Raw genomic sequence first — 4,505 nt, 5'->3', positions numbered from 1 at the left:
GTGTAACATATAGTTCATATGTAGTTGATACAAGCTTATTAATTGGTACCACGTAACGAAGTAATTTAGTGCATTTACTTGTCTATAAATCAAACGAATGATTTCTCTGCGGAAAAGGGGAAATGAAATGTGCACACTTGTTAGTTTTATACAATAGAGAATAGATTTCAAATCGTTTTGACAAAAAATATTCGTTTTTCAAAAAAAAAAAAAAAAAAAAAAAACTAAATTAATAAACCCTTTATGATATACAAATACCGTAATTCAAAAAAATTGTGATAATAAATTGAGAAAAAAAAACACAATTTTAAAGGGTGTGGATGAAGGCACAACACTGTGCAAGCCTTTCCTTTTAAAAGGAAACTTTATTTACACTGGCCTGGGATATACGATATACACACGTATGTCCCAGCACTGGCACGCTGCAGCCACAGGGACCCAGGACAGTACAAACGTAATTCTAGAAAAAAAAACTAGAACTGCCACTATCATGGTGTGAATACCCCCGCATACCACTTTGTCAGAATCAACAGTGGCCATTTAGAGCTCAAGGACAACCTCCCTGCCAAATCTGAGGTTACTAAGCCAGTGCATTGCTAAGTTATGTATTCTACATGCTTCAAATGTGAAAATGTCAAAATCAATACATTGCGGACAGGACATTCTTTAGCAATTGAGAAGAAAAGCTGCTTTTTTTTGTCAAGGTCCCTGTGACCTTGACCTTTGACCCAGTGACCTCAAAATCAATAGGGGTCACCTTATAGTCATGATCAACATCCATGCCAAATATGAAGACTGTGGGTCAAAGGAATCTAAAGTTATTGGGCAGACAAACTTTTTGAAGTCAAAGTCCCTGTGACTTTGACCTGGTGACTTCAAAATCAATAGGGGTCATTTACTAATCATGACTGACCTCCATTCCAAATATGAAGACTGTGGGTCAAAGGAATCTTAAGTTATTGGGCGGACAAGCTTTTTGAAGTCAAGGCCCCTGTGACCTTAACCTTTGACCTGGTGACCTCAAAATCAATAGGGGTCATCTACTAATCATGACTAACCTCCATGCCAAATATGAAGACTGTGGGTCAAAGGAATCTTAAGTTATTGGGCGGACAAGCTATTTGAAGTCAAGGCCCCTGTGACCTTGACCTTTGACCTGGTGACTTCAAAATCAATAGGGGTCATTTACTAATCATGACTAACCTCCATTCCAAATATGAAGACTGTGGGTCAAAGGAATCTTAAGTTATTGGGCGGACAAGCTTTTTGAAGTCAAGGCCCCTGTGACCTTTGACCTAGTGACCTCAAAATCAATAGGGGTCATCTACTAATCATGACTAACCTCCATGCCAAATATGAAGACTAAGGGTCAAAGGAATCTTAAGTTATTGGGCGGACAAGAAAAAACCGACGGACAAGCTGATTCCAGTATACCCCCCTTACATCTTTGTTGTGCGGGGGTATAAAAAACAATATACTGTCTATAATATTATATATACAGTATATATTATTTTCTAGAATTACTTTTTTACACTATCCCATCACTGTGCTTGGTCCCTGTGGCCGCAGCAAGTCTCACTTGCATGAAAATGTTATTGTGCAACTTCATATTATATTTTTCTGGTCCATTGATTTATGTGTTGAGAAAAGAGTACTGCTCAAACCGGTCACAGGGGGCGTGAGGGATGTTGCACTTTTTGATTATCCCTCATGTACATACTCAATCAAACTGAGTCTGCATGTTATTTCACTGTTTTTAATGCTTACGGTCCAGATATTTCACAGCTTCCTCTACATGACATTACAAAGCCTAATAATATAGCTTTTTGAAATCCTTAATCAAATTCTCCCCCTTTTACACCCCCCCCCCCCTCTTAAAAAAAACAACAAAACATTATAACAAGAGCTGTCGGTAGGACAGCACGCTCGACTATTCTAAGTGCTTGATAGTAAAAGAGCCTTGATAATGTTAAATTTTTTAAGTTCACAAAGGGGCTAATTTTTTTTATAAATTCATGTTATAGGCCTTAGAGAGAGTCTAATTATACAGTATTGGCTTGACTATTCGGAAGGTAATGTCACGAGTGTGTTTTATTGAGTATAATAATACTAATTACCTATGAATACATAAATTTGACAGAAAAGGTACAAAGGCTTGTTATTAAGATGTTTTATCAAGTAAATAACTGCTTTATTATTATGAATGCATAAAATTGTCCCAAAAAAGGCACAAACCCTTCAGTAGTTATTGAGATAACAGCTTACAAGCAAAACTTTACCATGAATTTCTAAGTTGAAAAAGGGGAGAAAAATCAGCTTAAATGCAAGATAGAATTATGGATCTTTGTCAGTGGCCTACAATTATGACCCTAAATGCATATGTGAAGTTTTAAATAAATATCTTTAATAGTTATTGAGATATGTAAAACTTGCATGTAAACATTAACCAAGAGACTAAGTAGAAAAGGGGATATGAATCAGCCTTAATGCAAGATAGAGTTATGGAACTTGGTCAGTGACATACAATTATGACCCTCCAATTATGACCCAAAGTGCATGTGTAAAGTTTCAAGTAAATATATTTGAAGACCCTTTAACCTTTAACCAAAATTTCTAAGTTTCAAAGGGGCAAATAATTTTGCAAATATTGCAGGCAGAGTTATGCAATTTTGCAAACTGATGTACATTGTTACTATAAAAAAGTATTTTAAATTTCAATTGAATATCTCAAGCAATAATTGAGATGTTTGACTTTACAAAAAACTTTAACCAAAATTTCTAAGTTAAAAAGGGGAATAATTCTGTCAATATTGTAGGCAGAGTTATCCAACTTGTCAATCTGATGTAGCTTGTTACTATAAATAAGTATTGTAAGTTTCAATTGAATATCTCAAGTAATAATTGAGATATTTGACTTTACAAAAAACTTTAACCAAAATTTCTAAGTTAAAAAGGGGCATAATTCTGTCAATATTGTAGGCAGAGTTATCCAACTTGTCAATCTGATGTAGCTTGTTACTATAAATAAGTATTGTAAGTTTCAATTGAATATCTCAAGTAATAATTGAGATATTTGACTTTACAAAAAACTTTAACCAACGCAGACGCCGACGCGGACGCCGACACCGGGGCGACTACAATAGCTCTCATATTCTTCGAATAGTCGAGCTAAAAACTAGATCTGTTACTGAATGCAATAAATACCCCTTGCCTGAAACAAGATGCACCACCAGCATGGACTACACTTTACTTTACAAAATGCAAAACTGTCTTGGTCTTTCAATTGTCAGGGTGACATTTTAATTACGTAATTTAATTTTGTTTTGTTTAAATAACCAATTACATTAACTGATAACAAAGTTGTAGCAAATTTCTTAAGTTAACAAACAAGAGCTGCCGGTAGGACAGCAAGCTCAACTATTCTTAGTGCGTGATAGTAAAAGAGCTTTGATATTGTAAAAGTTCACCAAAGGGCCAAATTTTTTTCAAATCCACGTTACAGTTACAGTCCTTGGAGAGAGTCCTATAATGCTCTCAAAGAAGTATAAAATTTCAGCTTGTTTCAAAGCCAGATGCCCATGGAATATGAAAATATCTGATGTGGTACGTAAACTTTAACGTAAATTCCAAGTCGAAAAAAGGGTCAAAATTCTTTCAAAATGCTTGATAGTTAGTTAGTTACCTCCTGTCTACAGGTTGGGAGCATGATGGTGAACAAGTGTGCAAAGTTTCAAAGCCATATGTCAATGGACTTTTAAAATATTTGAGGTGGTACACAAACTTTAACGCAAATGGTTATGCCGTCGCTCAGGTGACTAGGAAAACGACTCATTCTTATCAAAAAGTCGAGCTAAAAATCATTAAAATTGTTTTATAATATTCACATTAGGCATTTTGATGATGTTGTCCAACATGTCATTGCCATGCATAAACCATATATTTCGGAGAAATCTGTAATAATAAAAGACCCTTAGTTGGCCATTGCCAAATTTTAGGTATCAGAGACCAACCCATGCATCATTCTTTGAAACATGAAATCTAGACATCATTCCAGCCCTTTTACATGTTCATCTTTCAGTCTGGACAAAAACCATTTTCCAATGGAAAAATTGCAGAATAGTGCAGACCAAGTGTGACAGATGTATCAGCTGATCTTATTCTGCACTCATCGCATGGGCAGAATCTGTTGCCGCCAGCAGGCTTGGTGTTACTATCAAAATTTTCATGGCAAGCACTCGGCAACAAATGCCATTTGTTCAATAACTTGGAAACAGAATCAATTAGTTGCCATTTCAATAATAACACTGAAATTCAGATTTCCTTCTAAGTGTTGAAGGATGGACAGTGGAACATCACACAGACAGTTAGTTATACTCTGGTGATAATTTGACAATCATGTTTTTTCCATGCCTTTAACTGTGAATATATGATGAATCCTTAAATTTCAATAGAAATCTTATAATTTGCTTATGGTAAATAGGGTCACTAATAAAACACAACCAGAA

The sequence above is a fragment of the Ruditapes philippinarum genome, unplaced genomic scaffold (genome assembly GCF_026571515.1).
Source record: "Ruditapes philippinarum isolate M1 unplaced genomic scaffold, ASM2657151v2 ctg6301_1_1_1_1, whole genome shotgun sequence".
In the NCBI taxonomy this organism is placed as follows: domain Eukaryota; kingdom Metazoa; phylum Mollusca; class Bivalvia; order Venerida; family Veneridae; genus Ruditapes; species Ruditapes philippinarum.
The sequence above is the reverse complement of the archived record's forward strand: the minus strand, read 5'-3'. Positions refer to the sequence as shown.